The sequence below is a fragment of the Macrosteles quadrilineatus genome, unplaced genomic scaffold (assembly GCF_028750875.1).
Source record: "Macrosteles quadrilineatus isolate MER2022 unplaced genomic scaffold, UCM_ALF_1.0 Scaffold_1__1_contigs__length_201487025, whole genome shotgun sequence".
In the NCBI taxonomy this organism is placed as follows: Eukaryota; Metazoa; Arthropoda; class Insecta; order Hemiptera; family Cicadellidae; genus Macrosteles; species Macrosteles quadrilineatus.
The window spans coordinates 135,953,737-135,978,711 of NW_026542594.1; the positions used below are offsets into that span (position 1 = coordinate 135,953,737).

Below are 24,975 nucleotides of genomic sequence, written 5' to 3' on the forward strand. Positions count from 1 at the left end.
AGCCTAGTTCCTTGTGCGCCCTTGTGTTTCTCCTTATTTAGCGATATTATTAAATGGATTAAGAAGAACCAATTGCGAGACTGTTGGCTAGTGTTGAGAGGGAGGACAGGGAACAACATTTAGTGGACAGACCTAATGGTGCGTTTGTTCGGGAACTTTTTTTTCAAGAAAAAAAAGAGCTTTGACAAAATGAGTAGTCCTTCTTACAAATGATTTTTATTTTCATTGGACAATAGGTGTTTTATTTCAAACGCTATCGCAATTTTTTCCTAGAGCTTTGACAAAGCAAGTTGTCCTTATAAAATTATCTTTTTTAATAAGACCATAGGTGTTTTTATCTCATACACTGATGCAATTTTTGTCTAAGAGCTTTGATCCAATGAGTTGTCCTTGTAACAAATGATTATTTTCATTAGACCATACATGTTTTTATGTCATACAATATTAACATGTTTTTCTAATATACGATAGTAGGTACCCGTACTGTATATGTACAAAAAGTAAGTCTTTTTTTATCCACATCACTTACATATTTGTATTGTTTATTATAACATTTTCTATTTGTTATACAACTTAAGTAATAGTGTAAAAAGTCATAAAAATGTTTTTCTTACAGTTTTATTGCTACATTAAAATGTTTTTTACTCATCATTCTATACTCCTGATTGACGTATAACAGATGATTAAAGATATTTAGGCAATGTAAGGCTTGTCACACACTGCGTCCAGTCCGGTAAAATCGGATCAGGCATGCCGGATCAGATAAATTCGGAAACCATTTGAAAACCATTAATTCAAATGGAAGTCCCCACACTGCATCCGGTCAGGTGCGGTCCGGTAAAATTATTTCAGATGATAAATAATGATAAATAATGGCTTCCGGCGCCGGGGAGCTCGCGCATGCGGAGACGACTTCTACTCACCACGTGACAGTGACAGTAGCAGCATACGTGGTTTTGTGGAGATTGTTTAGGCTGTACGTTTTGTTACAAAATGTCATTAGAAGAGAAACTCATTGTGCTAGTTAAATTTAATATTTCTGAAGGATTATTTAATATTTATATACACTGTCACTGTCATTCATTGTTTTAGGGGAATTGTGTTAATACTAACTAATGTGTTGTTGGTTAAACACTTGATCAACTCACAGTTCCGCTGTCCTCGCATAGACTGGTCGCCGGAACTGGAACGCCTGATGCAGTGTGTGGAAAATTGCCGGATCCTGCGAAAAACACCAGATCAGAATTAACCGGACCGGACGCAGTGTGTGACGAGTCTAAAAGGAGTGTTAGCATTCTTTAAATGGAGTAAAAAGGTCATGCATTACAAAAAGAACACATTTTTCTGTTATTATTTATTCATTCTAAACGAATAAAGTATCATTGAAAACTACATAAAATTTACTAACTTTTTTGTCTCTTGGAATTATTTTATAAAGTTAACGGTTTTCGTGAAATTTGGCATCAAATCTTTTAAATGGCCGCCATTTTGAAACGGTTCATGATTTTTTAGTATACCTAATTTTAAACGAAAATAGGTCTTAATAAGTTAAACATTTTTACAAAATCTCAACGCTGTATCTCAAACGGTTTAGGAGTTATTCTTTTGTAAAAAAACACATAAATACAGACAGACGGTAAACTAGGCACTACAGACCCATGTCCGGTGAAATGTGTTTGTCTTGACCTCTAAGCAATAACGCTATATATGCGTCCAGAGGGTTACGGGACACCCTGTGTTATCTTAAATCTTTGATGCTGTGCAGAATAAAGGATTAAAAAAAGGCTAGTTCATTTGTAAAGGTTAATGACTGTTTGAGTTTTCTACCTAAAGAAATCTTTTGATTGAAATTAAATTTATTTGTTTCCAGGAAAACAGCACTACATGACCTTAACAACAACAATACTGACAAAAAATATCAATAAATTTTAACATACAATAACACTAACATCTGACCAACAATAATATTAATATAACTAACCAACAATTAAATAATTAACAATAAAATTATAACAATAATTATAATTTTTGTTGCAGTGTGCATTGGTGTCTGTGTTGATGAGGGTTTTCAACATCTTCTGAGCTGTTGACATAAGTGAAATGGCTCCTTGTTTCACTTGTGAGCTGTGCAATAAACAATTTGGCTCAAATTATAATCTGAAAAGACACTATAAAAATTTACATCCGGGATATGAGACAAGTAGGCTTGTCAAATCCTCTCTCTCTCTAACATGTGGACTTTGCAGAAACACTCTTCGGAGTAGTGATGAGTTTGAAAATCATCTAAATACTCATCATGAAATAGTTTTGAGTGTAATTAAAGTTGATTTCAACAACATTAATGAATTTGAAAAATGGAAAAACAGTGTAGAAGGGGAACAAAATTGTCTATTTGTGAAAAATAGAGGAAACGGGAAAAATAATGATGGTTCTACCTCTATTTGGTACCACTGTAATCGATCGGGTAATTTCAAAGGGCAATCTTCACCGTCTAAAAGAAAAAGATGCTTAAAAACCCAAGGGTCATGTAAAATTAATGCCTACTGCCCAGCAAAGATATCAGCTAAATTTGAAAGTAGTGGAATAATTAAGGTCAGATTTTGTGAGACACATGTTGGCCATGAGGCAGAGTTAGCCCACATTCCTTTGCCATTGAGTGATAGGAAGGAATTAGCTTCAACAATTGCTCAAAAAATTCCCTTTGACACCATTCTAGAAAATGTTAGAGAGTCAGTTGGTGATCAAATAAAAAGAAAACATCTAGGTATTGACAAAGCAAGATTTACGCAACATTACAAAAGAGTACTCATTAGACAATGAGTGCATTCTTCATTCCGAAGATTCAAAAATAACAAATGTAGATTTAGAAAGTGTGAAAAAAGAAGTCAGTAATAGGTTTTTACATATCATTAACGGAATTAGTTCCTTTGAGCAGCTTGAAATAGTCAATAAAACTCTTAAATCGATAGAACAACAGATTGATGAAGTTAAAGAAGAAGAATTTACAAAAACTTTCTACAAGTGTTAAATGTCTTGTCAGCTCTCATTAACTCATAAACTCTCATTAAAACACTTCCCATCACATGATATGCCTAGACACTCTATTATTGATGATTCAAAATTGGAGGTACTTAAATACATCTTCTATATTTTAATAGGCAAGCATGTTTCTTTAAAACCTTTTTTCTCAGCTCATGTGCATCACAGGGAAAATCTACGCATATTGCTTGAAAGATATTTTTCTGTAGGCTAGGTGTATAGAATCCCTTTATAAATTAAAATATACTAAAAAAATAAGCACAAAAATGAATTTTAAATTTTAAAAAATTAACATGGGTCTTATGGGTTGCCAGGTTGGTGATGAAATAACAACAAAATATAAACAGAAAATCAAAACAAATGGAAGAAATTCCAATCACATGTTTTATTTACAGCTTGGGGTGAAAATCAGACAAACCAGTTACTAAACCTTCTATCTGAAGAAAATTGACATCAGTGTTAGTTAAAAAGTTATCCATTTCGGATTCTGAATTAGCTGTTATTCTGGTAAGAAATTCTACTAGCTTAAGCCATGCGGAGTAAGAACATTTTTAAATTCCACTGATTCCGTAGAGCTTTGTAAAATATTTTTATTAAAATCTCCAGCAATTTTTATTTTTTTAACAGTATAGTAATCAGTTTATCGAGCCTATTGAGAAATTCTATTGTTTGGAAGTTATGTGTTCTAATATACTGCTGCCGTTATAAATTTTAATTTACCTATCTGAAACTTGGCCAAACAACATTCAAACATTTTATCTTCACAAAGGCTCTGGACTGCTCGTATTTACTATTTCCTTCATCACTTCCTACGTCACGGACCTGTTTCCTTTCCTGCCCATAGCATTTAAGGATTGCAGATACCGTAATTGAATCGTCATAAACAGATCCCACACTCCACACTGCTACCATTGACTATTGGATACAGTTGTATTAATAGTCAAAGCTGCTACCCTTGACTACAATGAATCGAGTAATCTTCAGTATAATCATTGCTCAACAGTAATAACTGATGTTTTTCCTTTTTTACATTATTTTTAATTTGCTAGTATACTGTGGATAGACAACTTACAAGTCTTTTGTTTATGTTTTTCTTGTTATTTAATTCAGCCAAGATGGTTACTTAGCAAACCCATAAGACTAATGTTATAAAATGTGACTTTCAGTTTAATTTTTCTACATAATTAGATTTTTGTTGGCAGTTCTAACTGCAGTTAACTTGTTTTTAGGCCAGGAATAAACTATTTACAACATTTGAAGAAAATCATCGGAACTGTTTGCGAGATCTTGGTGCAAGCAAGCAAGCATACATACAGTTGGATTTTTTTAGATAGAAGCAGTTAATAGTCCAGGACCTGACTATGGTTCTGTGTGCATGTCGTGTATAGAGAATTTTGCTTTTGCATTTCAATATAGGTGTCTTAGGAAGTGTTTTCCACTCGGGTGTCAAGTTCGCACCTGGTACGTTTTCGAGCTATGACGTCATCAAAATGGCGGCCATTGATTTTTTTAAATCGTACATTTCGCAAACTATTTGTCGGATCGGAATGAATTTTTTTTTGTTTGAAAGATAATTTTAAATGCTACCTGTTTTACATTTACACATTTGTTGTATGAGTAGGCGTACCGTGGAATGGGCAGAAATTGACCTTGAGATGATCTAGGTGTACTCTCAGCTGTTTGTGCATGATCAGCTGGTCTAACCACAGCTGACCACGTGACGTCAGTAGGTGTTTGTATTAAATAAATTATTATGGATAAAAAGTGTTGGCCTGACCAAGGATCGAACTCGGGTTTTTTGAATGGTAGTTGTATGCGTTAGCTGGTTGAGCTACAACAGCAGTGTTATGGGTATAGGTTTTATATTGGTAAATGACACCTTGTACCTATATACAGGGTGTGTAAATATTGGAGGTTTGATTTTAACATGGTTTAATGCTAACCTATCATTGGAGGTTCACGGGTTCGAATCTAACCTATGTTAGAGGTTCACGGGTTCGAATCTAACCAACCACTAATAGTATTATAGTGAGAGGTTCATTGGTTCAATCCTAACATATGCTAAATATGTAGTAGTTTTAGAGGTTCACGGGTTCGAATTTAACCAATCACTAATTGTTATGTATTATAGCGGGAGGATTATGGGTTCAATCCTAACATATGCTAAATATGTAGTAGTTTTAGAGGTTCACGGTTTGATTCCAACCTAACACAAAACATGTTATTTCTAATGCCGGATGTAATCCAACTACAGCTGTTTATTTCAGCTGATTAGCTGATCACGTGACCTGGTTTAGAGGTTCACGGGTTCAATCCTATCCTAGTAGGATTTGTAAAAAAAAACATTTTATATGGTGTATAATGCTTAAGTGGAACTTTACTGTTGAGCATGTTATGTTGATATTATAATTTGTATATGTGTATCTCTGTAACTTACATATACAGGGTGTGTAAGTATTGGTTGGAGGTCTGTGGGTTCAGTTCTAGCCTATACTAGAGGTTTATGGGTTCAATCCTAACCAATCACAACTGTTTATTTCAGCTGATCACGTGATCTAGTTTAGAGGTTCATGGGTTTAATCCTTACCAATCACCAATCATTTCCGGTTGGGGTGTTTTTTTTTGTTGGTATAGTTAACTGTTTGTATATGAGTTCTGAAGGTTTGATCTCTTGTATATGTAACATAACCTCACTTTTTACCCAAACCACTTTGTTAATTCACCACTGGAGCGCCAGTGTTGATGGTATAATTATAATAATGATTAACTTGATATAAGATTCATCATAACAGATTACTCTGAGTTGAGGTATTAGTTTACAAATTCTCTACTAGGTTGCAGCACCAATGCTGCCAACTACAGTTAGCCACTTATGTGACTTTGTATATGTAACATAACCTCACTTTTTACTTAATAATTTATTACTAAGTGTTAACAGTATGTTACTCTAAGTTGAGGTATTAGTTTACAAATTCTCTACTAGGTTACAGCACCGGCGTCTAGCCAGCTACAGGTTAGGTGTTCTTGTAACATAACCTCTGTTTTTCTACCAAGTTTATAATAATAAATGTATAAAGATATGCTTGAATTACTATAGTAAATTATACAAATGAACTGTGGTATTAGGTAGCAGTAGCTGTGTTTTACCAACTACTGATTATACTGTATATGATATGACCTCTGATTTGTGTTATCTGTTTTTTATCAACTGTTCCTACTAATCGGTTTTCTATCAATGGAATGTTTTTATGATGTAATCTAAGTTGGGGAAAATAATAAAAACCGTTGTGAAAGCTAAAAATGGATTTATCTATACTATACTATATTATATTTACATAAACTTATTACTAAATATTACTAATATAATTTATAACTAAATACTTAATGCTAGTAGAGGAGGAGGAGAGGGGCAGCCATCTGAAACAAACAATAAACATAATTAGTATATAATAATTATATAGTATATAATATTAAATATAATTAGTACAATGTCTACATTTTGTGTGGTATTGCATCATCCAAAACAGCAACTTTTACTTCCTGTGTACCATATCGCAACCGGATAACCACCTTTGATAACCACTTTTGCGGTATTGCATCATCTAAAATAACAGCTATCACTTCCTCTTGTGTACCACGTCACCTTTGATAACCACGTTTGTGGTCATTCTTGTTCCTATATAAACCCTTATCGCAACCCTGCCATTATTGCATCACTTTGCTCCCAGTGCTTCAAGATGACGGATGTAAGTAACTCTGCTCCAGTAGATTCCAATGAATCTGTCGATAGTAATGAACCTGTAAATGTTGTAGAAGATTCTGTTGAAGTAATTGTCCCTGTAAATATTCTAGATAAACATGAAAATTATGTAAAGAGATTTCGCATTCATGGAATTAATACAGTTTTTAAGTTTTCTAACCCTCCACCAGAAACTAGTGAGATTGATTGGCTAAGACAAGGGTTTGGTCAAATTGTAAATGAAATGAAAGAAGTTTGTCAGGAGGGCGATCAATTGGGATTCACTCTGCGTTCACTTAACCTAAAAAGTAAGGAGCCGGGGTTTGTTGCTTTTCGCCCTGCAAATGAAGTTAACGAGGATGTCTTGTGGCAAATATTTGGAGGAATTGTCCAAAGTAACGCTGAATCAATCAAGTCCACAGACACGTTTCAAGTCGAATGTACCCGAGTTAATCTCCCTGTAGGTTTGGGCGGCCGCAAAAGACCAGGATTGTATAATACATTTGATGAAGAATGTAAGGCTAGGAGAGGGGTTGTTGTAATTAACAATAAAGATAACTTGTGTCTTCCCCGTGCTATTGTAGTGGCTATAGCTAATATAACTAAAGATCCCGAATACAAAGCTGTGAAACAAGATGATAGAAAAAGACAGACTGTCAGAGCTCAAGAACTTGTACGTAGAGCTAGAGTCGTGATGCCTGAGGGTGGTGCAGGCATTCCTGAACTTGAAAAATTTCAACATCTGCTTAAAGATTATAAAATAACTGTGTACAACTACAATGCTAAAGGCCGTGATGTTTACTTTGAGGGTAGTGTAGAGAACCCCAAGTTTAAAATTAACCTGTTGTTTCATAACCGGCACTATAATGTAATTACTAGTCTGACAGCAGCTTTTGCGTGTGTTTTCTTTTGTGATGCCTGTCATATCCCGTATGATCACAAACGTGAGCATCGCTGTTCAAACATTTGCCCACAGTGTCAGACTATCTCACCTCCTTGTGTAGAGGAGTATGGGGGAATTTTGTGTCCTAAATGTAATCTAACTTATAAAAACCAACGCTGTTTTATCGCGCATCAAGCTGATAGGTGTAAACATGTAAAGAAATGTCTCGACTGCGAGAAACTAGTTTTGCTTAAAGAGAGGTCCAAGCCCCACAAGTGTGGGGAAGTATTTTGTAAACCTTGTGGAGAATATAAAGATCCTAACCATAAATGTTATATGAAACCCAATGAGGGTAAACCTAAATCTAAAGATTATGCTTTTATTTTCTTTGACTTGGAAACCCGCCAGGATGAGCTCCTGCCCTCTGACTCTGAAAGTAAATTGCATAAAGTAAACTTGTGTGTGTCCCAACAGTTTTGTTATCAGTGTATCGAGGGGAAATTCTGTATAGCATGTAAAAATCGTACACGAGTGTTTGACTCTGACCCTATCAATCAGTTTATGAACTATGTCATGTATGTGAGGAAACAGTTTAAAAAAGTCTGTGTAATTGCACACAACGGGCAGGGATTTGACTTTCAATTTTTGTTAAAGTACTTGTTGGAAGAAACAAAATTCACGCCGGAACTTGTAATGCGGGGAACTAAGATTATTCTGATGGAAATAGATAATGTGAGGTTTGTGGACTCACTTAGCTACTTCCCTATGGCTCTGTCTGCTCTGCCTAAAGCCTTTGACCTACCTCCAGAGAAAAAGAAAGGCTATTTTCCCCATTTGTTCAACACTCTGGCAAACCAAGACTATGTAGGCCCTATGCCAGACAAAAAGTACTACTGTCCCGAATCTATGTTTGAGAAATCTCACAATGACTTTGAAAAATGGTACAGCGACCAGATTACTAGTAACTATGAGTTCAACTTCAAAAACGAGATCCTAGCCTATTGTATTTCAGATGTTGATATCTTAGCTCAAGCCAGTCTAAAGTTTCGCTCAATTTTCCTAAAAGAGTGTAATGTTGACCCGTTTCTCGAGGCTGTTACCATTGCAAGTGCCTGCAATCTAGCTTTCCGCCGTAATTTCCTGAAACCCAATACTATTGGACTTATCCCTAAGAACGGCTATCGATTAGTAGATAATCAATCAAATATAGCGCTCCAATGGCTTTCTTGGGTCGAGGAAACCAACGGGATTAGGATTGACCACGCAGGTCGAGGTAAAGAAGTTAAAGTCAATGGAATGAAAGTAGATGGGTTCGATGGCAGAAACATCTACGAATTTCATGGCTGTTATTTTCATGGGTGTCCTAAATGTTTTTCTTATAATCGTCATGCCCCCTTAAAAGAGGACCCTTCTGATAGCCTACATCTTCGCTATGAGCGAACCAAAGCTAAAAACACAAAGTTTACAGAACACGCACTAGTAGAGATGTGGGAATGCGAATTTCGTAAACAAAAAAAGGATCAGCAGCTTAAATATCTGGACAGTTTGCCTATCTTAAACAATCTCCCACTTGATCCGAGGCAGGCTTTCTTTGGAGGTAGGACAGGTAATGCGAAATCCTATCACAAATGTATTGAGGGGGAAACTATACAGTATGTTGATGTTTGTTCTCTGTACCCTTATGTCTGTAAGTATGGGAAATACCCTGTAGGCCATCCAACCATCTATGTAGGAGACAGAGAGTGTCGTGAAAGAGGTATGGGTGTAGAGGGTTTGCTGAAATGTAAAGTATTGCCGCCTCTTGATCTCTACCACCCTGTACTCCCTACAAAAATGAATGATAAATTGATGTTTGTGTTGTGTAAAACGTGTGGGGAAATGATGTATCAGGGAGATTGTAATCATGACAGTGATAATAGGGCACTTGTTGGGACATGGACTATGGATGAGATCAGAAAGGCAGTAGAGAAAGGGTACATTGTATTGGACATGTATGAGTTGTGGGAGTACCAGGTAGCGACTTATGAAAACGGGGGTTTGTTCACCGATTTTATTAATAAATTTCTTAAGATGAAACAGGAAGCTTCGGGCTATCCGGAATGGTGCAAGACTGAGGAGGACAAAAATAAGTATATTGCAGAGTATTTGGGACATGAGGGAATTAAGCTGGAAAAAGATAAAATTGTTAAGAATGGGGGTTTGAGGTCTTTGGCAAAATTAATGCTAAATAGTTTTTGGGGAAAATTTGGCCAGAGGGAGAATCAAACTAAAGCTACTATTGTTAGGGACTCGAAAACATTATTTCAAATGCTCTCTAGCCCCGAAATTAAAGTAAACAGAATTCAGATTGTTAATGATGAGGTTGTTGTAGTTTCATGGGAGTATTTAGAGGAGGTGGGAGAACCTCTTAGTAACATAAACGTTTGTATTGCGGCCTACACTACCTCGCAGGCGAGACTCAAGCTCTATGAACACCTTGAGGCCCTAGGAGCTCAAGTATTATATTATGATACTGATAGTGTTGTTTACATATATGGAAATGGTCTTTATAGGGTGTCTACAGGAGATTACCTCGGTGAAATGACTGACGAATTGGTAGATTATGGACCCGGCTCTTATATCACTGAGTTTGTCTCTGGGGGGCCTAAAACTTACGCGTATCTTGTCTGGTCAACCAATCAACAAAAATTGATCCCTATATGTAAAATCAAGGGCCTCACCCTTAACTTTAAAACATCAAAAATTGTAAATTTTGAAAAATTAAAAGAGATGGTTCTGAGTGAAGCAAAACAGACTGTTGAAATTGAAGAAAGTAGAATTAGAAGAACTAGAGACAGAGACATCGTCACCATCGCTGAGAGCAAAGTGTTTAAAATAACCGGGCCTAAAAGAAGGTACGAAGGTCAATATGACACTCTACCTTTTGGCTACAGAAAAGTTCAAAGAGCCACATGAATTGTATTGTAAATTGTAAATGTAAACTTCTTTGTAAATAATTTTGTAATTTTCACTGTATATTATTGTATATAACTCTCCTAATAAAAAACAAGTCTATAGATATATACTTATGTAACCCAACTAAGGTGTGAGTGTGTGTGTACATTGAGTTGCTCAGATTTAGAAGAACCTGTGCTACTCCTTGTACTTGTGTGAATGTGTGTACACTGAGGGGTTCAGATTAGATAGAACCTGTACCACTCCCTGTACTTGTGTGAATGTTATTGGTCACTGGCATGGCTGACTAAAAGGCCTGTAAACCATGAGTGAAGGTCACTGGCATGGCTGACTAAAAGGCCTGTAAACCTTGAATGTTAACTTTCTTGGCTGGGTTATATAACTAAATCTATAGACTTGACAAAAAAAGCTTTATAAATAAGGGAGAGGGCGTTTAAAGCATCTACCAGGTCATCTGGATTGGCTATAAACGCTTAACCTGGCCTCACTTAATGAGGGGATAGTCTCAAACCCTATCCAATATAAAGCTGAAACAGGTGTAAGAATGCATTATTTCCACCATTAAAGAACCATACCAGATGTAACAGATCTAAATTACTCGTTAAGCTCCTTATTTTATACCACATAAAATATTAACTTGACCGGAAATTAGAAGATTTGAACCCTAGTCTCATATACAAACATAACACTACTATACAACACTAAAAATCACTCCAACTTGGTATAATACAAATGGTAGCTAGTAAGGATCGAACCCACAAACCTCTAAGAACAAGGATTCAAACTATAATACAATACCATACTAAAAACACCCCAACCGGAAATTATCGGTGATTGGTAAGGATCGAACCCGTAACCTCTGAGATCAAACACGCATACACAAACAAGAGACTACAACACAACATCATACAAAAAAACACCCCAACCGGAAATGAAATGTTTGGTATCTGGTAAGGGTCGAACCCGTAAACCTCTGAGATCAAGGACTCCCACTACAATACAAAACTATACCAAAATCAACATATCACCCCAACCAGAAATGAAACGTTTGGTAAGGATTGAACCTGTAAACCTCCGAGATCAAGGACTCACACTATGATACAATACCATACTAAAAACACCTCAACCAGAAATGATCGGTGATTGGTAAGGATCGAACCCGTAAACCTCTGAGATCAAGGACTACCACTACAATACAACACCTTACCAAAAACCAATATATCACCCCAACCGGAAATGAAACGTTTGTCACCAATCGAGCCCGCATACCTCTGAGATTATGGACTCACGCTACTCTCACTATAATACAATACTATACCAAAAATCAACATATCACCCCAACCAGAAATAAAACGTTTGTTAATCGGTAAGAATCGATCCCGTGAACCTCTAAGACCATAGGTTCATATAAAAACGGTTAACTATAATGCAATACCATACCAAAAATCAACATATCACCCCAACCGGAAATAAAAATTGGTAAGGATCAATCCGAGATAAGGTAGTCTAAAGAAACAAGCAGGCAAGTAAAATTTAAAAAGTTATGTTTCAAACCGCAAATGTTACATGAATGATGACACTATGTAAGACACAACCAACAAGTTGGTGTTATAAAGGGAATTGATTTTATGTTAAAATTAAATACATGTTATTAGGATATTAAAATCTAAAGATGCTCTTGAAATAGTTTAAAATCGCTAAAACATCCAATTTTATCCTATGTGATTATGTATTAAAAATTAGTTTTTTCTATACATTGCTCAGAATTATATAATTTTTGCTTATTTTTATGATATATTGAGAAACCGATTTGTGTTATCTTGATTTCTATCCATTGTAATATGATACCACTACTTTGCAAATTCTACACTATTTTGTCAAGTTTCTCTTAACTTTTACCATTTATGAAATACTCATATGTTTGGATGTCTATGATATAATGGACATCTGTTTGGATGGATTTATTTTTTTATCACTTATATTTTTACATTAAATGTTGTTTATACATAACCGTTACCAAACATGTTTTGTAAGTACACCCAAATGAGATTAAAAAACGTTTTTTGATTAAGTTTAATTAATCACAAGGGCTATAATGTGTAACCATAAATGGAATTTCTATGCATTATTTGGGCTGCCAATTGGAGATTCTGTGTTTATCAAATTGTACTTGAGCTTAACCAGAATACAGAGTTTAGCCTATATATCCGGAAAAATGCACACTAAAATGCAAAAGATTGTTCCGATTATGAGAAAATCAACATGATTCTATCCATACACAGCTATTTGTACATAAAAATGAAGATAATTGAATATTTTAGGAAGAGAGAGCTCAATTAGTTTGCATCCAAAATGAATGCATGCTGCTTAATGAGTAAGGTCACAGAGATTACACTAAAAACACAATTTAATGTAATTTCAGTACTAAGAACCTTCATTTAAATAAAAAGCTCGACCCAAGAGCTATATCAATCCCCATAATACGAACATTCACTAATCTAAACGCCCCACAATACAGTAGTTCTTTCCAGGCTGTATGTATATATGCACCATAATTGATAATTACCCTAACCAAATAGAGTGTTATTTATACCAACTATAGAAATACTACATAGAACATGGAATGTTTTGTCAGTGTAGAAGGTTTGAGTGTGTTTCGTGGTCATTTGATACTGCTATCTCATTTCCTGTAGATACTGTTGCACAGTCCTACATCACTTTCTTGCTCTGTATTTGAACATGTTTTCTAAGTCATGTATTGGTAGTTAATTTATAAACCTACATTTAAATTACCGATCACCAATAACATATTAATGTAGTACAACGATGATAGCTAAATCTTATAGATTTCCCAGTAAAACAGTATATGCATAATTGCGAGTAGGTTCATTGAAAAGTATTAATAAAGTAGTCTCGCGAAAACGTCATCATTGCCTTCGGTGACTGACCTTTGGAGACATGTTTTTTATTGATTAAATTCCAGCTATTAGGCATTTTCAATAACCCTAAATCCGTCCTGAGTCTAGTAAAAGTATGTTTCTATCAGCCAAGAACCTAAAAATTAAATACCAAATTCTATTTATGTATTTTTTCTAAGCTACAATTAATAGTTTATTCTCGTCTACCATTATGGTTGAGAAGACTATTGTAAACATGTTTTCTTATAGCAATCTGTACTCAAATGTTCCATATTGCTGCTAGCTATTGTCTACGACTTTTTTAAGTTGACACTGTGTTGAAAAAAACTTAATGTTAAGTAATAGTTTTAATGGAGATGTCTTTTAGATTGACATAAAATAGATACACTTGAAGTCCTAAGCTCCTTTTACTGTTATCAAGGTTCAAAATACTTTGAATAAATAAAAAAAAACGTCTCTTTTATAACACAAAAACTACTGATATTCAACTTATACTCTAAATATGTATCTAATATGTAATGACCATCCTACATCCATGATATGTGTGGTTACGTAATAATTGTATGATAAGACCTCAATTATTACTCTAAGTCAGATATACCTTCCAGTTTAGTGTTTCTGATTTGTACTTATGTTTGTCGTGACTAATGGTATAAATACTGTGTATGCTTACTTTGTCATAAATTCACAGACATATGATCTCTACCATACATTTAACACTAAAAACAATAGTGTAAATGTTTATCACTATTGGGGTATAGTTATGCTTATTATAGTTCTTGATTCAACCCAGCGAACACAGAATAAAAATAGAAGGGCCACTCGAGACGAAAGCTGTCGCCAATTTTACACCGCTGCCGCCACCAAGATGGCGTCCGCTGCCGATAAGTCACTGTAGTGGTGCGCGCACACCGTACCGTATTCGTTGGCATAGTCGCACACACCCTGCTTGTTTTATGTTTTACTTAATATTGTACGTTTTGCAAATGCCTCAAAACAGGATAGCACTGTTTTGAAATGGAATCTGAACATAGCCATATTATACTTCTTTTAATAAAATCTGTTTGTAAAAGATACTTCACTGTAAGATTGCACCGCCATTCAAATCTCAAAACTAAAAGAAGAGAGGTTTTAATCGGTTGGTAAGGTTGTGAGTTTGTGTATAAAGCTAACATATTTTTCAAGCTTCTAAAATAAGCTACGCAATACAGTAATAAACCATTATTAAAAAATAAATAAACGTCAGTAACGACCAAACTTTGTATTTCCATGGTCTCATTTGTATGCATGAAGTTGCAATACTCCATTTACGATTCACATGTCTGTATCACATGGAAATTTATGTTTATATAGTTTATATTTATTATTATAAATTTTATTTTATTTACGTATATTTAGTTTGTATTTATTTACGCAAGAACCTGGTTGCAGTGGCAGCGCTCAGCGCCTGGTCCTCGCCGCACCGTCGGACGGATATTACTCCCTCTTCAACTTAATTTATTTCGATTACCAAAGATCGTAAAATTCCCCCAAAAACATATGTTAAGGTTTAACTCATGCTCTCAAACTTTTCCACAGACGAAACTTTCCTGACCAAAAAATAAAAAACTTCCTCACTGAGTAACTTTTTCATGTCACGATTTAAACATTACTGCAAACAGTCAACTTCAATTAGCTATTGAGATTGCATTAAGGTTAGAATTAATACTTTTAATTACACCATTAGCATCCACAATTAATATAGTTTAATTGTGCTGAGTTTCAAAATTCTATCTTGACTCTAAGTATGTCAAACAGCGGTGTTAATGAAAAGCGCGCACTACAAAATTCTCCGTTTCTAAGCGCTACTTTCAACCTGATGCCGCCCCAAAGATGGCGGACTGGCGACAATCCTAGTAATGGTTGTGTATAGCGCATGGCCCTTCTATTTTTATTCTGTGTTCGCTGATTCAACCTAACCCTACACTCATCTCTAAATACCTACATTCGTATGGTCGCCATTTCATCATAATGTCACTAGTAAAGTACAAAGTTACTGTGAAATACCATACAGTAATTATAACATTAAAGTGACAAGAACGCTGTGCTGCTTTGAGTGTGTTTTGCGTAGGTTTTATTCAGGTATATTAATTAGCCGATGCTTTCTATGGAATCCCAGCATTTCCGCTCTCACGTTCGGCGATGAGAAAAAATACGCTTAACTCTACAGAACATTACAGTAAATAAATATCCTATAGCATAACGGAATTGTTGCTTACATACTTGATTTCAGCATTAAACTCTGTACTGTATTACGATCGAACTGCAGTTTATTAGACAGCTGACGGCACAAATGAGACACCAAGTCTAAGAGAATACAACTTTCAAAAACATAGAAAGTTTGATGGTGAAAAAAAGCAAAATCAAATAATCAATAATTTTAACAGTGTGATTAATTTTTCCAAATTTGCATTATATAATCCAACAACAACAAAAAGTTAACTAACTTGTCTAACAAAAATAAAAGCATAATTTCCTCTTGATAGTAACATTTTAATTTAGTTACAGTACACACAATAAAAAGACTGGTTATTATTTTTATCCAAACAAAAGATTCACTGCTTATATTTACATTGTGTCTTATAACCAACTGCTTGCATTTTCCTGATTAAAGGTTTTTGTTATACAAGAGCTAACACTTAAGGGTAATGTTTAAAATTTTCAATACTTGATGTATGGATTTTTACTGTATGCAGTTTATATTCAAACAAGTTACTACAAAAATGGTAGGAAAACTGTCGGATTTACTTAATGCCAATACATATACCATTTTGCCGTACTGCAGGCAGTTAAATGATTGTATAAATAATGCTTTACTTTTTTAATTTTCTTAGCTATTGAAATGTTGATACATATTGTCTAAACATACATTTTAACATTAGTTTGTACGGAATCGGCCTAATGACAGCATTTAGAAATTAACCAAGGCATACAACTACCGCCTACCTATGTTTGGTAAAAGCTACCTTCTCACTTTACATCTCATTTCAGCCATCACTTAATTGGTTACATAAGTATAATGTTCAATTTAGTAATGAAGACCATTTATGTCATTCTCTATTTTATAAGTTGATAGATTTATTTGTTTTAATGTGTTGGAGTAAGGTACTATTTTTAGCAAATGAGTAAAATAACGATTGGTTTTATATTAAGCGAAATTTTTAATACATGGACACATTTTTTAGACATATCTCCTCCTTTATTCTTCAGAACAAATGGTTTTTGAACCTCTGGGTACTATTATGTAGCAACGCTAAATAAAAGTGTTTGGACACCTAAAGCGAACATGTAGATATTTAGGCTTTTTAGTTAATGGCTAGATGTTGGTGTTCAATGTTTTATCTATGTGGGCAATAACAATTAAGATGCATCTAAAGTCTACTATGGAATACAACACTTACCAGTCCTTCACCTCGTGAGCTGCTTAACTTCAGGTGTGCAACCATAGACCTCTACCGTAGACCTCTCTCGTAGACCTCTGCTGTAGACCACTGCCATAGACCTTAGCCATAGACCTCTGCCGTAGACCTCTGTCGTAGACCTCTGCCTTTGACTCAGCTGTAGACCTCTGCCACTGATGCTCGCTGACTCTGTCATACAGTTTGCATCTGTCAATCACATTAAAGAGCATTAAACTCTAAGCTTATGACTGTGTTAACAAAAGAGCATAGCAACATTTTTAAATCTTTTACCCATTATTCCAAGTAATTAATGAAAAACCCTGTTGATTGTTTGTAGACGTTATAGGCTGATTTCTAGATAAATCCTAAAGTACCCATGAACTTTTGTAAGAGCCACACCCTTATAATTAAATTTCGAAACCTTGTGCAAAACTATCCATTAAGGCCGTGTAAAGTCGTGATTCCTTTAATTGCATATACAAAATTTTAAAAATACCTCAGTTGTACTCAACTTAATAAACTCAGGTGTCATTACTTGATTGTTTCACTGTATACTTAAAGCCCAAGGGTAACAACAGTTAGTATCTGTAATAGGCCTACTATATGCTATAATCTTAGAATATTTACAGCAATCAGCTGTTTGCATAATAGATCAAACCCAAGAAGTTAAATTTATTAATTTATTATTAACACTATTGTTTTTTTTTTACTTTTAGAGGTACAACTTTGTAAATATATAATCTAATTTGTAGGTTTAATTAATGACTTACCTATTGGATCCCAGATGTATTTCCCTCACCGGTGTTTCAAATAACCAGCCCAAAGAGAAAGCTGAACTTAACGTTGACCAAGAATAGCTATTTATTAATGTATCCTCACTAGTAATGTTAAATGACCAAAATATCAGATAACCACAACACAGTTAAAATATTTGTCCAAGACAAGATATAATTTAAGCAACAATACCAGTATCCAAGAAAAAAGACAGTAGCTACACTGAATGCAGCCTGAGCATACCAAAACGTCTAAACTGAACTAACTACAACCGCAACAAGCTTCTCAAGCCTGAGAGGAAGAGTGGGGAGTGTTGTTATCTCCATAGTTTTCACAACACTGTAGAACAATATTCCTGATCAATTAAAACATATATTTTTATAAGGCTTTTTTAATTAAGAAACTAAAAGTATATTTGGGATCTACATAATTTACGATTTCATAGTACTAGATATATAAATGCTAAATTCCAATCAACATACATGTAAAACCATAGTACCTAGAAGTAGAGAATTTGCATACATATTCCTCTCATAGTATCAAGAATCAATTTTACACAGTTAACAATGCGTCCTAGGTGGTTAAGGTGTTAATGTAAAAAGAATAATTTGGTTTTTTACATTATCGTAGATGAGAACTATTTAAAAATTGCTGTAATTTATTTAATCAGAGTTGTTAGAATAAAATCAGGTTTACTAAGATAATTTCGACCATACATCAAAGTTGTATGTCATTGAAATCATAAAATAAACCTAGTCAACTTCTAGAATATGAGTAGAATTGAGTCTAGTTTCTTTTCCTTATAAGGACCTATGGTATAGTTATGTTAATATTTTTTAGTTGTTTACACCTTTCACACTATTAAAAGGTGTTATTAAAGGTGAATGTGTGTGTTGGTACAGACTGTGGGTTCATAGCATACAATATCGTTCACATCGGAGGAGCTTATGTGTTTATTCATTATCATCTACAACAAACTATAAAACTGTGTTCAAAGCAATTGTTGTAGGGAATTAGGGCTTCTTTCCAAACCTACAGCTGTAACGGAGACCTTAATTTCTGGAATACTTGTATGAAAAACAGTTTACCTGTTGTGAGTCGTGTGAGCTTTTACAACTATTCATATTTGTGTTTATCGGTATGGTGGGTTATATGTTGGGTTTGGTGATAAACGTAATCCCACATTCAATCAGGTCCTGTCTAGCAGGCATTGTCACAAAAAGAGTAATATGATTTATTTTACGAATATCTGACGCTTGTTTAAACCACTTTTAAAGTTTCCACTAGTTTTAATATATCATAACCATGGTAATATCTAGACATTGTACTAATAAATGTGAAAGTTTGTATGTTTGAAGGTTAACTTGGGTTAAATTTTTGTATGATTACGTATAACATATTCTTGCCACAGAAATCTTTTCCCAGACGGCTCTACATGTTGGACTTAGGCTATCAATATTCATGTTTAAAAAAAAAACTAGCAGTTACTCTGTTGCTGCGCTGAACAATTATTATTTTAATCAGTCATTAGTTAATTACGTTAAATAATAGAAATGTATAACAAAAACAGAAATAGAATATTTATTTTACTTGATTGTCTGTAGATTAAACATATTTTTCAAGTTTATTTCAGATTAGCACCTTTTACGTATCGGTCACTTCGAACTAAGATTCAAAAAATATCCTATACTCTAATACGAGCAATGTTTGCTTGTATGTATGTATGTATGCTTGCTTGCTTGCTTGCTTGCAAACAAGATCTCGAAAACGGCTCCGACGATTTTCTTCAAATGTTGTAAATAGTCTATTTCTGGCCTAAAAACGAGTTTACTGCAGTTAGAACTGCCAACAAAAATGTAATTACGTAGAAAAATGAAACTGAAAATCACATTTTTTTAACATTAGTCTTATGGGTTGCTAGGTAACCATGTTGGCTGAATTAAATAACAAGGAAAAAGTAAACAAAAGACTTGAAGTTGTAGCATGTGTTCATAATAAGCCAACTACCCACAGTATACTAGCAAATTACAAATACAGTACAAAAGGAAAAACAACACTTGTTAATATTTAGCAAAGATTATACTGAAGATTACTCAATACATTGTAGTCAAGGGTAGCAGTGCGAAGTCTGGAATCTGTTTATGACGAAAAGATTAAGGTATCTACAATCTTAAAATGCTATGGGAAGGGAAGGAAACAGGTCCGCGTCGTAGGAAATGGTGAAGGAAGTAGTAAAGGCAATCATAAAATAATATCGGAATAGAGGGAAACAGGTCTGTGACGTAGGAAGTGATGAAGGAAGTAGTAAAGGCAAGCAGTCCGGAGTATGGGGACTGTTTGTGACGATAAGATTAGGGTATCTGCAATCCTAAAATGCTATAGGAAGGGAGGGAAACAGGTCCGCGACGTAGGAAGTGGTGAAGGAAGTAGTAAAGGCGAGCTGTCCGGAGTGTGGGAACTGTGTATGACGATTAGATAAGGGTATGGGCAATCCTAAAATGCTATGGGAAGGGAGGGAAACAGGTCCGTGACGTAGGAAGTGGTGAAGGAAGTAGTCAAGGCGAGCTGTCCGGAGTGTGGGAACTGTTTATGACGATTAGATTAAGATATTTGCAATCCTAAAATGCTATAGGAAGGGAGGGAAACAGGTCCGCGACGTAGGAAGTGATGAAGGAAGTAGTCAAGGCGAGTAGTCCGGAGTGTGGGAACTGTGTATGACGATTAGATAAGGGTATGGGCAATCCTAAAATGCTATGGGAAGGGAGGGAAACAGGTCCGTGACGTAGGAAGTGGTGAAGGAAGTAGTAAAGGCGAGCTGTCCGGAGTGTGGGAACTGTTTATGACGATTAGTTAAGGGTATGGGCAATCCTAAAATGCTATGGGAAGGGAGGGAAACAGGTCCGTGACGTAGCAAGTGGTGAAGGAAGTAGTCAAGGCGAGCTGTCCGGAGTGTGTGAACTGTTTATGACGATTAGATTAAGATATTTGCAATCCTAAAATGCTATGGGAAGGGAAGGAAACAGGTCCGTGACGTAGGAAGTGGTGAAGGAAGTAGTCAAGGCGAGTAGTCCGGAGTGTGGGAACTGTTTATGACGATTAGATAAGGGTATGGGCAATCCTAAAATGCTATGGGAAGGGAGGGAAACAGGTCCGTGACGTAGGAAGTGGTGAAGGAAGTAGTCAAGGCGAGCTGTCCGGAGTGTGGGAACTGTTTATGACGATTAGATTAAGGTATTTGCAATCCTAAAATGCTATGGGAAGGGAGGGAAACAGGTCCGTGACGTAGGAAGTCGTGAAGGAAGTAGTCAAGGCGAGCTGTCCGGAGTGTGGGAACTGTTTATGACGATTAGATTAAGATATTTGCAATCCTAAAATGCTATGGGAAGGGAAGGAAACAGGTCCGTGACGTAGGAAGTGGTGAAGGAAGTAGTCAAGGCGAGTAGTCCGGAGTGTGGGAACTGTTTATAACGATTAGATTAAGGTATCTCCAATCTTTAAATGTAATGGGAAGGGAGGGAAACAGGTTTGCGACGTAGGAAGTGGTGAAGGACGTAGTAAAGGCAAGTAGTATGGAGCGTGGGAACTGTTTATGAAGATTAGATTAAGGTGTCTGCAAATGCTATGGGAAGGGAGGAAAACAGGTCCACTACGTTGGAAGTGGTGGAGGAAGTAGTCAAGGTGACCTGTCCGGAGTGTGGGATCTGTTAATAACGATTAGATTAAGGTATCTACAATCCTAAAGTGCTATGGGAATGCAGGGAAACAGGTCCATGACGTAGGAAATGGTGTAGGACGTAGTAAAGGCGAACCGTGTGGAGTTTGGGAATGGATTTATGTATCTCCAATACTAAGACTGCTTTCAGAGTGAACTAATGATTTTCCCCGAGCAAGGCTCGGTCCCCAGGTACTAATATATTAATTACTGAAGATTTTATCTCCTTTAAAATTGCCACAAATAGTTTTAGCTTCAATAAATTTTGGTGACATTTTTTTTAAATTGTTAGTCTAGTAAAGTTGCACAGCTTCGACGGGTTTAAGTTTCGCAATTATTGAAATTCCTTCTTTTAAGGGTACTAATGTAGTGGGTTAAAGACAAATTGAGAGGCATTTGAATACCTGAGGTAGCACCCATGGTTATTATTCACTTATAATTTACGTTAAGTTATGTGGGTATAGAAAAAATATTAAAGCAATTCCATCACTTTGATAAAGGTTTTTACATGTTATTTTTACATTAATAAAGGGAGATTTAAGCTTTGTTGAGTGCCCAAGTGTGCTGCGGTTGTACTTAACCAGAAGTAAAATAGTTTTATACAGTGAGAACATTGTGACACGATTTCAAATCATGACTATTACAGAATGATGCAATTAGTCAAACCTACAACACATCTGGTGAAAATAAACATCTCCTTTAAATTATTTATAAACCTTGTAGTTACTAAAGTCCAACATTAGAGCCCTCTTGACAAATCTACACAAATCGTCCTTAAATAATGCCTGAAAGATTCATACATTCTGTTTTGGAGTCCATAAGATAGTTCCTATTTTATAGATTAAAGAGTTTTTCCAGCTGTTTCAATCACACAAGTTGGTTCTATGGGTTCAGTTGTTTAAAATAATTATTTTTTACATTTATTACAACAGTTAATTTGAACTAAGCAATAACAAAAAGCATTAAGAACATTGTTTGTTTAGGTGCTATAGTTTGGATATATTATTGTATAGCAGTATATCTAACATATCTTTCAACATGTTGCTTAATAATACTAAGTGGGGATATTTGCATCTTAGCAGTTATCAAGCTTCCGGTGCAGACATCGTGTTATCATGCGTGTTTGGTCCCCGCTCGCTACAAAGCTGAATAATCATAAATAACTATTACATACATACCTTGGCAGAGGATACGAATAGTCGGGGTCAGCACTTAAGGTCTAACATGGGCTCTTATGGGGAATAGAAACCTAACATAAATAAACGGATATTTTATCCCTGCATAAATTTTCATCAGTAACTTTGAGTACACGTATAGTTGTTGCTATTTATTACCACAAGGATGACACTTCTCCACATACAAATGATACATTTAAGTATGAAACATTAATTTTCCACAGCCCCGTCAGAACTGAATTGTTTTACAGATTTGTTTCTGGTGGATAATTATTTTTGGAAAAGTGACTAAAATTTTCTTCTACATAAGGAGATGATGTGTGACGACATAGACAGATGCAATACTCACCCTCATTTTAGAAATATATATTATCATGTTAAACACTTCACAAAAGTATAATAAGCTTGTTATAATGGCGCAATAAACAAGATTTTCAGCTACATCAAAACGTTCCAACCCATAATATACATGACACACGTGTTCTATTAAATTATACCTACCACACAGTTATTGGTTTTGTTAATATAATATCTACCAGCTCATAAGTTCAAATACTGAAGATATAATTCATCAATTTCCTGTTACTCAACCATTAGACATAGGTAATTTAAATATTTTCTTGTTACATAGTTATTTCTCTAAGTGTACCCAGAAGTTAAAAAATGAGGTAGTACATAAATATTGTTTTCATAAAAAAGTCAATAAAAGCTACTCCAGACATCACTCGCATATCTAATGTTGGTGTAATCCATTATAGTGAATCTTCAGTTAGCTAGTTACAAGTAAGTTAGTATTCATTACTATAGAATAATTTTTGTCAGGTGATCTGCAGATGCTTTGTTATTCAATACATCAATAGAAATTGCCTAAGGAATATTTCATTGCCACTAGCGCTCAAGTGTCATTTTGTAACGCATAATTAGAGAGCAACTTCTTGGTGACAAGTAACTTATCGCTGCACAGGATATGGTTAGATAAGAATATTTGAATCACAACATTTTCCTCGGTTTTGTTATCTTTCCTTTGGGATAGCAAGATACATGGGCTGCACATTATTTCTTGTGGATACCACTAGTTAGCTATTTCTATTCATTTAAACACCACTAATTAGAGGCCATCTTTCCCCAGACATAGGACATAGAACCACTTTTACCAGCCATAATCGTTACCTCAAACATAATAACATAAGCTATTAGTTGTGATCATAGCTCAATAACTAAGACAATTTGACCATTACCTAAAATATTAATATTCGATACCCAATCAAGATACACACTTTTTTATTCACTAAATAGTTTAATACTTAATTTACGTACATAGGTATGATTATGTTACTAAAGCAGATAACAGCTCCTAGGTAATGTCATTTGGTGGAAGGGTCACATTATCAGATGACAACTCCTATGCAAGGTTATAGCGGGAACCGTTAGCAGGAAAACAGAGGTTATAGGTGTGGATATAAAGTTAATGGTTATTGGATGCATATACAAAGATACATAATAAACTGAGATTAGTAAGACACTGCTACCTGGTAGAGAATTTGTAAACTAATACAACTCAATACATTGGTGTAACAATTATCAAGTTTATGTTTTATGCAATTATTACTATAAATACCATCAACTCTGAGTAATAAATTAATAGACTTGTTTGACTTGTGGTTACATACATAAAGTCATATAACCAGCTAGGAATCGAACCCATAAACCTCCAATACAAGAAAAAAAACAACCCAAAATGACTCATTTAGCATAAAGTCAAACATACTATATTTAGTGAACTTTAATGGTAAAGTTAAGCCTTCTTTCAGCTGTTTCACATTTATTATACACTATAGCATATATATATATATATATAAAATATAACATCCAACATTTACCAATTATGCTCAACGGTAAAGTTTAAGCATTATACACTATAAAGAATAAAGTGTTTTTTTTTACAAATCCTACTGAGATAGGATTGAACCCATAAACCTCCCGCTATAATACAATACCATTAGTGGTTGGTTAGAGTTGAACCCGTGAACCTCTAAACCAGGTGACGTCACGTGATCAGCTAATCAGCTGAAATAAACAGCTGTGGTTGGATTACATCCAGCATTAAATTGAACCCGATAACCAGAAATGACATGTTTTATGTTAAGTTAGAATCAAACCCGTGAACCTTACCAGAAGTGATAACATGTTTTATAGTTAGTTAGCATTAAACCTCTAGTATATGATAGGTTAGGATTGAACCCATGAACCTCTAGCATAAGTTAGAATTGAACCTCTAGCATAGGTTAGGATTGAACCCGTGAACCTCTAGCATAGGTTAGGATTGAACCCAATAACCGG

At 35.0% G+C, this 24,975-nt stretch overlaps 1 long non-coding RNA gene across 1 annotated transcript in view; it reads left to right on the top strand.

The window, feature by feature from the left end:
- Positions 1-24,975, top strand: part of LOC128982880 (uncharacterized) — a 38,171-nt gene that overhangs the window by 4,538 nt on the left and 8,658 nt on the right. The window contains exon 2 of the long non-coding RNA XR_008489754.1: positions 2,038-3,127. This is a non-coding gene — a long non-coding RNA (uncharacterized LOC128982880). The remainder of the gene's footprint in view (positions 1-2,037; positions 3,128-24,975) is intronic.